At 48.8% G+C, this 12,931-nt stretch overlaps 1 long non-coding RNA gene across 2 annotated transcripts; it reads right to left on the reverse strand.

Moving 5' to 3' along the window:
- Positions 1 to 3,048: 3,048 nt before the first annotated feature.
- Positions 3,049 to 12,098, reverse strand: LOC131807394 (uncharacterized). Of its 2 annotated transcripts, XR_009344432.1 has the most exons (5): positions 11,134 to 12,098; positions 8,450 to 10,550; positions 7,913 to 8,119; positions 6,090 to 6,195; positions 3,049 to 4,977 (listed from the first exon to the last, which is right to left on the reverse strand). It is a non-coding gene; the product is annotated as an uncharacterized LOC131807394 (long non-coding RNA). The 2 variants fall into 2 exon arrangements; XR_009344431.1 differs by having other exon boundaries at positions 8,450 to 12,098.
- Positions 12,099 to 12,931: the final 833 nt, after the last annotated feature.

Below are 12,931 nucleotides of genomic sequence, written 5' to 3' on the forward strand. Positions count from 1 at the left end.
CGCGGGGGGGGCACCTTTTGGGAGTGACAGAGTGGGCAGGGTCTGCAGGGAGGAAGGGTAGGGGGCTGAAGGGGGAGAAGTCTACCTTTGGAGGAGCCCATGTGTGAGTGAGGGCTGAGGACTCAGTGAGGGCAGGTAGCGGACCCTAGGCTGGGAAGGAGAACGTGCACAAGGGCATAGAGATCTGCCCGCAAGCGGGGTGCTTGGGGGGTATTGTGGCTTGTGACGGCAGGTGGCCATGAGCACGTGAGGAGAGGCATTGCTGTGGAAGGAGGCCAGAGCACATGGGCCTGGGACTTCCTGCAGGCAGTGGTCAGCTGCTCACACCCCAGGAGTTCTGAGTATGGAATCATTTGGGACTGCAGCAAAAATGGAGGTCCCTTGGAGGAAGAAGCTTCTGGTAGCTTCTAGAAACTTCTAGGACTGTCTGAGCAAGATCCCAAACGCCATCTCCTTTGTTGTTGGTTTTTTAAAATCTTGCTGTGATGGGGAGAGTGTGAAGGGCCGAGCAGAGAGAAGCCAGAAGCTGGGATCAGGTCGTCTCAATCACTCCTTTGTAGAGGATGTGTTTCCGCAACTGACTCTGGGCTGCTGTAAGTGAAAATTGTGGAGAGAGTTTGCAGGTGGGTGTGTGGGTAACAGTTCCCCCAGGGGCCTGGCTGTGAACATGGCTGAGGTCCTTCTTCACAGCTGTCCAGGATGTCCAGGGCTGTGTGGCTTCCTGAAGCCACCTCTGTGACCTCTCAGCTGTGGAGGAAGGACGGGGGAAGAAGAGCAGGTGACACGTTTGTAAACGTGTGGTTCCTTTTCGTTCATCTCTGCCTGCATTTATATCCAGACTCTCTGAGGGAATCAATTGTGGATGACATCAGCAAGTCCGAGGAGTGTGACTCCTGAGTCATCCTCAAGGGAACGGGGTATCTGGTTAATTGAATTCTATGGCTCCAACTGAGTTACCACAGTGACAAAGGATGACGGATGTGCCAGAGCTGAGAGCATTAAGACATTAAGAGTGAATTCAATGCTCCTGCCCCACGATGGGAATTCAGTCTTGCTGTGGGAGTTCAAGGAACCCCAGCGGTTCACAAGGCCTGACTCATGGGCCTTGTGATGACGGGCATCAGTTTTCATTGCCCAAGATTCTAGACCTAAGAGGTGCTGGAGTTTGGACTGAATCAACAGTTTCATGTATGTCTTGGCTCAAACCCCTTCACGGCTCCCTGGTTCGGATGGCCAGACTTAGCAAACAGAAATGCAGAATGCCTGGTTCGGTCTGAATGTCAGATACTAAATGAATAATTGTCTAGTGTCATTATGTCCATGCACGTGTTAGTTGCTGTTTATCTGAAACTTAGATTTAACCAAGCATCCTGTATGTCATCTGGCAATCCTATTCCCAATGGCTACAAACTAAAGCCCAAATTCTGGCATCCAGTTCTCCAGGATTTAGCCCCGATCTGACTTTGCAACCTCATTTCCCACACACTGTTCCCTTTCTGGTCTCCAGTTTAGTTTCTAGACAAAGCTTACTACCTCCTATGTGTTGCTTTGCCTTTTGTTTCCTGCCTCTCTAACTTTGCCAACACTCTCCCTTTGTTTTCCATCTTAAAGGTCATGTCTAGTCTGCCATCCCTAATCGCCAATGGGGCAGAACCTCTCTCCTCTTTAAACATTCTTGGTATCCTTTTGAGTGAGCAAGTTGTAGAGGACACTTACGGCTTTATCGGCCTGGTACCTCTTCCTTCACCTGGAAAAAAAATCCCTACTTTTGACAATTGTTCCTCTGACTCCAACCACTTGATTCTGACAGGAGTTTCCATATTCTCCTTGACTCCGTCCTCTGGCCACAGATGATTGGCCCAAAAGTGGAAACATGATCCAAGCTGGGCCAATGAGATCCTTCCCTAGGTGATGTTTATAGCTCATCTTGTCAGGCACTCAGCCCAGACCCCACTCCAACATCTGAACTGAGCACTGAGCCAGGAGCCCCTCTGAGGTCAAGGACGTCATCATTTCACCTGTAATGATCTATAGTCCTAGCTGCCCTGTCACCTAAGGACACTCATCCCCATGTGACCCTGGTGATGGAAGAGGATGTAATGGGAAAGGCACTGCCCCAGGAGTCCAGAGGGAGACCTGGGCTCTAGTCAGAGCTCGGCTACTAACTCCCTGCAAGAGCCATCATCGCAACAGTCGGCAAACCCTTCAAGAGCAAGACCGCACCTTACTCTTCGTACCGTCAGCTACGTACACTCGGCAGGTGTTAGATAGATGGCAGAGGACGGTGGTGATGATAGTGACGGTCACAACGACAGAGCAAGCCACTGCCTCCCTCTGGGACTCCGCTCTCCTGACTATCAAACTGGGGAATTGGATTTGATGAGTCTTAAGAGCACCTCCATTTCAAAGAGTCTTGTCACCACCAACACCAGCCCTGGAAGACCCTGATGACCGCCTCACAACACCTACAGGCCACTGACCCACTTCTGACGTGGCTGTCAAAGACAGAGCCGTCTTGGGGCCCCTGGGTGGCTCAGTCTGTTAAGCATCTGCTTTCGGCTCAGGTTACGATCGCAGGGTCCTGGTATCGAGCCTGGCGTGGCGTCGGGCTCCCTGCTCGGCGGGGAGTCGGCTTCTCCCTCTCCCTCTCCCTCTCCCCCTGCCTGCTACTCTGCCTATTTGCGTGCATTCTCTCTCTCTCTCTCTGTCAAATAAATAAATAAATAAATAAATAAAATCTTTTAAAATAAATAAAATAAAACCCGCATATCTCAGCAAAGTTGCACTTCAATTGAACTTCTGCTAAGGCCAGACGTGTAGTGGTGTTTATGTGGCATTTAGTCCTTTAAAAAAAAATTAAAAATGACAGGGCCTGTGAGAAACCCATCAGCCACTTTGTGTCATAGTCAGAGAGTCACTAATGGCTTTGCCCCCCTGGCTATGGCTGCCCAGAGGGTATCGAGAAGGATTAAAAGGTATCGAGGGAGTAATTCTAAGTTGAGACTTCAAATGCCTTTAATATGTCACGGTGAGAAAATGAAAGAGCTTGTACATCTCTGTGCTGACCAGAGGGCTTTGAGACACATTGTCAGGAAGAGCCAGAAATCCCAGGTCAGGGCCGGGAAGCTGAAGTAGGAGCCAGGCTGAGGCTGGGGCGGGGGAGCTGCCTGTGGGAGGGGGCGTTGCCCACAGCAGGTGCAGCAAACGCCAGAAGTCCAGAAAACTTGGGCAGAGGAGGCTCCGAGGCATGAGGAGGGGCTCATGGTTCCTTCTGGAAAATAAGATCATGCAACTGAAGAGTCTTCCGGGCCATCCCAAGAGTCGGGAATGTTCTGTCAGTCGTCCGCTGCCTAAAACGGTTTACTTTGTAAGTAGAGTAAATATCTACTCTTCATTCAAGGAAACAAAGCTGAGAGAGTCGAAGGCAGCAGAGTGTAAACTTGCTGACTGTGGTTTCAAATCTACACATTGTAAGCCGAGAGCCGTCTCCAGGTGGCTGTCTCGTCCTCAGGCTCAAGTCACCAGAACCTGGACGCAGTCCCGCCAGGCACTGCCTCAGCTCCTCTACCCAAGCCTCGGGGTCTCCAGACAGCCCCCGAGAAGGACCTGCCAGTCAGCAAACCAAATCCTCCAATAGGGTCTGGCCCCAGCCCAAGGAAAGCAAACGCAGGCCAGGCATGAGCAAGGACATGACAGAGACCATCCCAACAGACTTTGCCCTTCCCAGGCTCCCCTCCAGAGAGGGACGCAGTGGCCACGACATGTATTTTCCCAATCAATTCCTACAGAGGGTCTCGTACTTTGTACCTTGAGAGCGAAGAGGGTAGCTGCAGAAAATCATCCCCACGCTCTAGAGTGGACAGGTCAGGTGCGTCTCTTTACGCATGTGTGTTTCTAATTACTCAGACGCAGGAACATCCACAGAGAATGGCAAGGTCACGCCTTTTGCCTCGTTGTGTCTGAGACGACAAGATGGGTCCCCGGAGGCTCTACTGGGGCGCCATCCAGGGAAATCTGGCCAGGGTTCTTGTTCTTGCCGAGTCTGCTCTAACCAGCTCAGTCTGAGCCAGTAACGAGGCCACAAAAGGTGCCACTGGTATTTCCATCAGGACGCAGCGGACACAGGCTGCGTTAGGTTGGATTAAACGAATTTTCTTGAATGGGGTCATCCAGGGTCCCTGCCTTCATGCTGATTCATTGTACATAAAATACAAATACTTTAAAAAAGATTTTAAAAATTATGAGTGTATTAATGTGAAAAAATTCAATTTAATTTAGAGGTGGCTCCAGATATAAAGGTACATATAAACACACAAGCAGAATAAAAGTATGACCGCAGAGGGAGTCTGGCATGACTAGCCAGGATCACCCCAGTGGGTGTTGCTTAAACCCCCAGTGGGGGGCATTGGGTGCCGTCTCCCAGTTCCAGCCCAGGTCAGTTTTTCTCATCACCGTCTTGGTGTTTGATCCATTCCAGCCCCAAAAAACCATGACGAAACAGGATCTGTTGGTGTCCATGAACTCTACAGAGAGGTCTCCTTCTTTCTGTCTGCCAAGTCCCCTCTCAGTGGCCAGGGCTTTACCCGCCGTCCTCCTGCCTGGATGTTTCCCTTTGTCCTGCGGGATCTGTGTGTGGATCCGAAGCTGCCGTGGGGATGGCTGTTCTCTCCGGGCACTTTCTTCCAGGGGGAACAATTCTGAAAACCTTCCTCTCTATATGTCGGTCACAGCAGCAGGGCCTGGGGGATGTTTTGTAGACTGCCTTTCTTTACGCAGGAAGACAAGTTCTAGAGCTGAATGGAAGACCTCCCTCATCCATGGCTTCTTCTTGTGTTCCCTTGTTGCGCGGTCCGTTAGTGGGAACGGTCAGGGTTCAGCACCGTCCCCGTTCTAGTCCCTCCTCTCTAGGGCTTTGCAATATGGCCATCTCAGGCCTGGATCACCTACGATATCCTCTCCACAGTGACCCATTAGTCCCTGCAAAACAGAAGACCCTGATTTAAAGCTCCCTGTGGAAGTCTCGTCCAGAACCCCAAACCCACCAGGGCATATGGGGAATCCCTTCTCCTCCTCCTCCTCCTCTTCCTTGTGCTTCTTCTTCCTCTTCCTCCTCCTCCTCCTTCGAGAGAAAGACAGAGAGTCAGAGAGCAGGGGGACAGGAGGGAGAGGCAGAGGGAGAGAGAGAATCTGGCTCCATGCCCAGTGCAGAGCCTGATGCAGGGCTCGAATCCCATGACCCTGAGATCATGATCTGGGCCAAAATCAAGACTTGGATGCTTAACCGACTGAGTCACTCAGACACCCCATGGAGTCCCTTCTTTTTCACTCAGATGAGCCATTTCTGCCAAACACAATGGTTGCTAAAGTTGTACCCAAGTAAAATTTGTGTAAATTGAAATTTTAACAGCAACCCTGCAAATAATCTATTATTTTCAATTTAGTGTACTTTGTTGTACAATTGCTTAATACCTCTATATTTTAGCTTTTGTGAATTGTGTTTTTCTAAGAGTGTGTGGTTTTAAAGAAGAAACTATCTCTGGAGACAAGGTTTCACTAAACAGTAATCAAGATAGAAAGGGTTAACGGCAGAAAAATTAAGTAACAGAAGAGCATTGCGTCTTGTCCCCTGGAAGCAAGACCAGGTCCCAGCTGGAGGAGGCAGCCTCAGTCTGAGGGCAAGGGAATGAGAGCTGGAGCAAATGTATGCATGAGAGAAGAGGTACACTCCCAGACTGAGAGTGGGGGCCTGCGGGACCTGCCAACAACCCGAGTCACATAGACAACATGAGGTGGCCTGTCCATGGCCTGAGGGGCCTGTCCTCATCCTGGGCCTGTCCTTTACGATGGGAATGTATCCTGGTCAAATTTCCTCCATGGTTCTTTGGTTTTGAATTCTCTGAGCCACTTTGGGTCCCTGGCTAGAGACTGTTTACTCATCAGTGCACTTCTGTTGGGATGCAAAGTGCCCCATGAGCATTGTTAAATGGAGTTCCTCCAGCTTGTCCAATAATTTTCTCTCCCCCTGGGTCACATCCCTGAGGACACACACGGCCATCCTAAGGCCCACACTTTGTCTTTATAGGTCTTACCTCCAGACCAAATTGTCCATTGCTACTGCTGTTTCGGGACTTCAGCAAGTTCCTTTTCCCGGGGAGGCAGCTTCTAAGGTCTGTTCAGCAACTATTTCCTGGATGCCTATAATCGAATGCAAGGGCGTGGGACACCTGCTACAAAGGCACACACCAGTAGCAGGTACACTTCCTGCCCTAAACATCCTAGAACAATTACAAAAACAAGACAGGTGCTGTATTATTTTGTTGCAGAGATCTTCCCCGGGCAAGCTGACCACAGCCCACACAAAGCCCCCAGCAGACATGATATCGACATGGTCACCACATTCGGTGTCTGATCTCAGGCAAACACCTGAGACTGGTTCACACGACCAAGCTCCTGAGACTAGCAGATTAGCTGGTCACCTGTGTGTGAGCTAAAGACCCAAAGACGGCTGTCTAGCATCCCAGAATGTTTGGATCAACTCGCCAGCACACCTGAGGGTGTCTACATAGGAGGCAGATGCCAGAGGAAGGTGGAGGAGTGAGAGACTAGGCCAATGTCATCAGCAATGTTTGTCACACACCTTCATTTCCGCTGCAAGGCAGGCTGTCGTGGGGACGCTGAGCTCATGTCACCTGGTCAGGGCCAAAGACACACTGCCTGTGATGGCCTCTCTCACCCCTGCTTTTCTATAGTCCGTGTTCACTTCCACTGAAACATTTTTTTTTAATTTCATCCATTAATTCCACTGAATGGATTACAGTCAAGTCATGAAATCATGCTCGTCCTGCTCCTTTCCTGAGAGAGGTTCTGCCTAGGAGATGATTCTGTCTTTCAGTCGCTGCTTTAACCAGCTTGACTCTGGGACTCTGACATGCTTCCCTGTCACAAGTAACCACCTTCACGGTACAGACTCCATTGTGCCAACTCAATGAAGCAGGCTGGGTTAAGTGTCCAGCAGGAAAGCTATGGAAGGACAGAAGGGAGAGGGTCACCGAGATGCTCTGAAGACCATCACGGAGGAGATGGTATTGGCAGAGGGCTTTGGGAAATGTTGCGATTTCAAAAGGCAGAAGGGGGGAGGATGTTTAGATGAGCAGAGACTTGGAAGAAAGCAAGCAAAAAGTTTTGGTGGTATTGCTAAAGAGACAGTTATAAAGGAGAGTCTGGGGAGATGGAGGTATGGAGGGGCGGAGCCCCAGGAGTTGGTTCCAAGGCAAGGAGAAGCCGTTGAAGGGTTTTGTACAGGACAGTGACACGATCAAAGTAGAACTTTAAGAAAATGAAGTCAGCAATGGGAGAGGAAAAGCCCAGTTTTAGATAGACTGAGTGCCAAATAAAGGATTCCCAAAATAGAATTATGGTGTTTTCACAAGTACAAAGACCTTTGCCCGGAGGGAGTTTAGAATTTGTTACAAATGGAACCAAAAAATGGGTAATAAAGTAATACTGAGCTTCTATATCCAAAAATAATCTCTGGCAGCAGGAAATTGTTTTGCAAGTCAGGCTGTTATCTAAGGAAAAGATTTTCCAAATTCCTTTATTCCTTTGGTGTATCAAATATGGGAGCTTGGCGTTCTCCCCCGTGGTCTACAGAGTTCCCATGAGGCTTGTAGGAGAGATCTAGTTCATCACTGAAGTTTAGCTGGAGGGTCAGTGAGACAGATATGAGGTAAGGGAAGGACAGGAAAAGTCCACCCTTTCCCTGGTTTCATGGATGGAAGAAAGAGAGGGAAGATAGTGAGGAGAAAAAGCACATGACATGTGAGTCCCAAAATCCACTATCCAAGCTCAGACATGGACAGGGAAAGAGAGCACCCAACCAGTTCAAGGTGATATCAAAGGCAGAAGGCCTTACCTAAGGAGGTTGTCGGGACAGGAGGACAAGAACCGTGGCAGAACTTGGGGAGGGAAGCCAGGCATGGCAGGGTGCCAAACAGGGCAAACACTCAGGGATCTGCAGTCACGGTGCCCGGCCAAACCCATGCCAAGTAGGCGGAAGCCAGGTAGCAAGTTCCATTAGCTTCAGACTTTGGCAAACAGAAGGAGTCCAGGTAGACCAAACCTATAAGCCAGGGACAGAGAGGAGAGGACACCATCACTGGGCACCCCCAAGTCCCCACTGTGGCTATAAACAAAGGTATAGTCTTCTCCATACACCCATACACCATCTCAGAGCCCGAGAGACAAAAGGAGAAGAGTCTTATCAATTGACCATCTTTATCCAAACGGAAGTTCCCTAACAGGTCCAGTTAAATGGACAGATCTGACCATGTTTAAACAGGATTCAGTAGTAAATTAATTGTTGTCATTAATCAGCAAGTGGAGGGTGGAGGAGAGAGGGTACCAGGAGGAAGACCATATTAATTATGGAAAATCTAAAAATTGCACTTACTTTTCTCTGCACGTCTAAGTGAGTGATACCGAGTTACATTTTCCACCTCTCAAGTCATGGATGAAACAGGAGACGTGGCCGCTATGGGGCTGACTAGAACTTCAAGACAGAGTCAGAGAGCTTACATACAGCCAGTAGAAGACGGAGGGCCACCTCTTGAAAATGCCCTCTGACTGTATCTAGCAAACCCCGTGACCTTGACTTTAGTGATCCTGTGCGTGTAGTTGTTTCTACAAAAGCCACTGTTAATTGAAGCCTCTGCCTGTCCAGCCTATATGAAGTGGGCTTCCATGTGACAAATTCCCAACAGCGACTAGCACTTGGCAATAATCAGATTACCGCCTAGAGGGCCAACTGTACGTATTGCAATGCCTCGTCTGTCAAAGAAACAAGGCCATAAGCTGGGGGCAGCTCAGCACTTCACAGCCCGTGTTATTTTGAAGTTCTTATGTCAAGAAGACAGCATCTCTTTTTCTCCTGCGGAAGTCAGGTCTGTTGGCTGGTGGGTTCAGAGGCAGGATGAGTGCTGGATCATGGTCTCAAGAGAAACAGAAGTGGACAAATTAGAAATAAGCCTTTTTCCAGCCAAGAGCGCAGCGTTCTCCTCCCGTGAGGACAATTCACACAAATATGATCAGGGATGGGGCGCTGGATGAGGAGACTCGCATTGTAAAATCTGGCAGAAGAAGGGTGAAGGAGTCCTAGCAGCAAAGAAACATTGCACAGGGTTTAGCAATGGGCCACTTGCTAGAGTCTTGGGAATCAACTTTTCTGAAGGGAGAGACAGAGACAGAGAGAGAGAGAGAGGCAGGTGTCCACATTACCAGCACCTCTGACCTGCATTTGTTTCCTCCACTTTGCAACTGGATCCTTCTTGGTGTAGCACACGGGGATGCTGGTCAGGTTTGGGTACTGTAACATCATTCCCCGAGGAGTTCTTGTTTTGCCTGTAAGTATGTATCTCAGAATCCTTGCTGCATTTCTTAAGTTCCTTTCAGGAAAAAGTGTTTATAAATAAAAATCACCTATAATCCCAACCCCAAATAATTCTTTTCTATTTTGCACATTAGTTCCCATACACACAATTCTCTTAAACACTTCTAATCAAGCACGGATACAAGTTAGCCTGCTCCTTTGCTTTTCATTAGCATATATGAAAAGCATCTTCCCACATTTTCATCAGAACTGTTAGTAATGGCTACAAATGACTTCACTCTGTGGCATTCCATTGTTTACATGATTTCTGTTTTAGAGCAGAAATGATCTATGTCAGGGCACCTGGGTGGCTCAGTTGTTAAGCATCTGCCTTTGGTTCAGGTCATGATCCCGGGGTCCTGGCATGGAGTCCTGAGTCGGCTCCCTGCTCAATGGGGAGCCTGCTTTTGTCTCTCCATCTGGCCCTCCCCCTGCTTGTGTTCCCTCTCTTGCTATCTCTCTCTCTCTGTCAAAAAAAAAGAAAAAAGAAATGACCTATGTCCTGTCTATTATCTGGCCGCCATGATACTCAGCCACTGTCGTTCCTTGACAAGTATCTGTCAGGAAGTCTTGGTCAATAATCAATAATCAATAGTATGACAGCATCAGTGTTTATTTTGGCCTCCATCAGCCTCCCACCTCATCCCACTGGTGCTCCTGCTTATTGATCTGGGAATCTCCTCCCTCAGTGTTTCCCACCATGGACATGGAGACACCAGTGGCCCACAGACCCAGCTTCCCACAAGGGGGCACAGACAGTGACTGGGCCCCTAAGCGGCCCACCCAGATGCTGCCAAAGGAACAGGGCCCACAGAGAACCATCTGGTAGCAAGAGGTACCAACTGCCCCAGGACACAAACCTTTCATTCCAGAGCAAGCTGCACCGTCCCGAGCTCACAAGTGGCCATGCCAGTGTCCCAAGTCCATAGCACGGTCTTGGCCATGACTGTGGTCATTGCCCAGAGCTGCTCCTTCCTGATCCTCAAACTCACCTGTCAGGTCTGAAAACCTCTCGATAGACTGTTGAAAAGTGTCTTGTCTCCTTCGCTTAGGCTGAGTTTGCTCCTGTTGTTCGCAACTAAGCACCCTGTCTGGTTTGATCTCCTTCCTTTATTCCTATCAAAACCTGTCCGAGGAAATATTGAAAATCTATCCCCACTGAGACAGGAAAATATCCCCGTTTGTTCATACAAGCTTTTACTATTGACAGTATTCTTTTTTTCATAATGCACTCTCATTTCATTTATTAAGTTAAAGTGTTCTAACACATAGTTTTATTATACCCAACTTAAAGGGAAGAAAAATCAAGCCCGTAGTGGTTCAGCGACTGCCCAGGGTCACACAGTGAACCATCAGATCGTCTAACTCAAAATCCCATGCTATCCTCACTATGGAGCTACCTTCTACCTTACCGTGTTCCATTTCAGGCATTTTGCACAGGGAGGGGGTGGATACTTGGGGCTAATGAGTGGAATAAGAAGGGGGAAGGCTTTTCAGAAGGAAAAACTATTCTAAGTAGGGAGTGATCTGTACCACCCAAGGGGAAAGAGGTCTTGTGTGCACATGCACACGCACGCACACATACACGCACTCACACGCCCACACTCATGCCCTCGCCCAGCCACCGTAGTCCCCCCTCTGCTTTTCCATTACAAGGTGCTAAGCCTCCCATGAATTGGTTAACAGCCAGCCAGCTGAGCAAAACACACCTTGGATGAGCTTCTATTTTTGTGATACCAAGTGTTCCGTCCACGAGGACTTGAAAACACACAGACCCCCAGCAGAAATGACTCATGCACGAAGGCTCTATGGAGGGGAGGGGAACTAAATGCTGCTGCTTTGAGAGACACATGAGGGGGGCCAGACACGTCACCTCCTGTTGAACGGAAAGCGTGCTACCTAAAGGCAGAAAACATCTATCAGCAGTGGAAGAGCTTAGCTATAAATGCAGGGGGAGTCCGTCCAGAATGGTTGCAAGGTAAGATCAGAGGAAGGCTCTGGAAGCTTCCCGCTGGATCCCTGATATTCTAAGGCACAAATACTAGCAGGACCCCATCGGACACGCTGCCGGGGCAGTAAGGGACAACAGAAAGCACACTGCAGCACCTGAGACGCCAAACTACCAAAAAGAGAAAAAGAAAAGGAACCTAAATCTGGCCAACCCTCTAGAGTCACCAGAGGAAGGGCTTAAGATGAGGGTTTGGGGCAGAGGGTTTCACTTGGGAGACGGTCCCCGGAAGAAGTGAGGGAAGGAGGAAAGTGAAACCTGGGGGAACAGAAAACAAAGCAGTTGCTCACCCTTTATTAATACATTAATAACAAGACCAATCAGGGATGGTTACCCCTGGGTGACTGGGCTCAGTCCAGCTGGGGACCTTCTGAAGAACCATCTAGAACAGGGCCCACAGAAGGTGGGGAAGCTGGGGAATGTATCTGTCCCTGGTGAAGGGTTCCCAGGAGTTAGTCCTCCCTGTTTCAACATGGGGCCACAACTTTTGTCATTTAAGCTACGCTGAAACAAGGCAGGCCCGCACCAGGAGGCCCAGGGCGGCACAGACATCTGGCATCCTGGGACGGGGGACCTGCCAAATGTTACCATGCAGGTGCAACCGGCCAAATCCGAACCATGGGAAATATCCACGGGAACCATGACCCGGCTTCTCCTACCAAAAAAACGGCATCTAAAAAAAAAAGGGAGAGAGAGAAACTTAGAGATGAAAACAGACATAGAGACATACCAATCCAGTGTCACATGCACTCTTTTAGGGTCCTAATTTGAACAAAACAGCTGTAAAAAGAATCTTTTCAGATAGTTGAGGAAAACTGCATCTGGCCCAAGTATTAAGATGATATTAAGAAGGACACCTGAGTGGCTCATTTTGTTGGGTGTCTGCCCTCGACTCAGGTCATGATCATGGGGTCCTAGGCTAGAGTCCTGCATCGGGCTTCTTACTCAGAGGGGAGTCTGCTTCTCCCTCTGCCCCTCCTCCCACATAAGCACATGTGTGTGCTCTCTCTTTCTCTATCTCATAAATAAATAAAGTATATTTTAATCCTGTCCTATAAGAAGTCTATACTGAAGTCTTAAAATTTCATGATGACTAAGATTTGCTTTAAACTACTCCAGCAAAAAAGCAAAACTGTTGCTGCATATGTCGATGAAACAAGAAGAGCAAAATGATCATTGCAGAAAGGGGGTGATAGATTTTGGTGGTCCATATGCAATTCTCTCTACTTCTATGTACAGAAAATGTCTATAAACAAAAGTGAACTTGGAAAGAAAGGCAGAAAGCGGTAATAGACTCAGGCAAGCAATGATCCCTCCACTGCTTTTCTACTGGGCAGCTGTTCTATCCAAAAATGACGGAACAAATCTCTACCCTGTGTGAGTTTAAGAAAGGGAAGCATTCAGAGGCACCCGGGTGGCTCAGTCGGTTAAGCGCCCAACTCTCAGTTTCGTCTCAGGTTATGATCACAGGGTTGTGGGATCGAGCCCCGTGTCTGGCT

The sequence above is a fragment of the Mustela lutreola genome, chromosome 9, assembly GCF_030435805.1.
Source record: "Mustela lutreola isolate mMusLut2 chromosome 9, mMusLut2.pri, whole genome shotgun sequence".
Taxonomy (NCBI): domain Eukaryota; kingdom Metazoa; phylum Chordata; class Mammalia; order Carnivora; family Mustelidae; genus Mustela; species Mustela lutreola.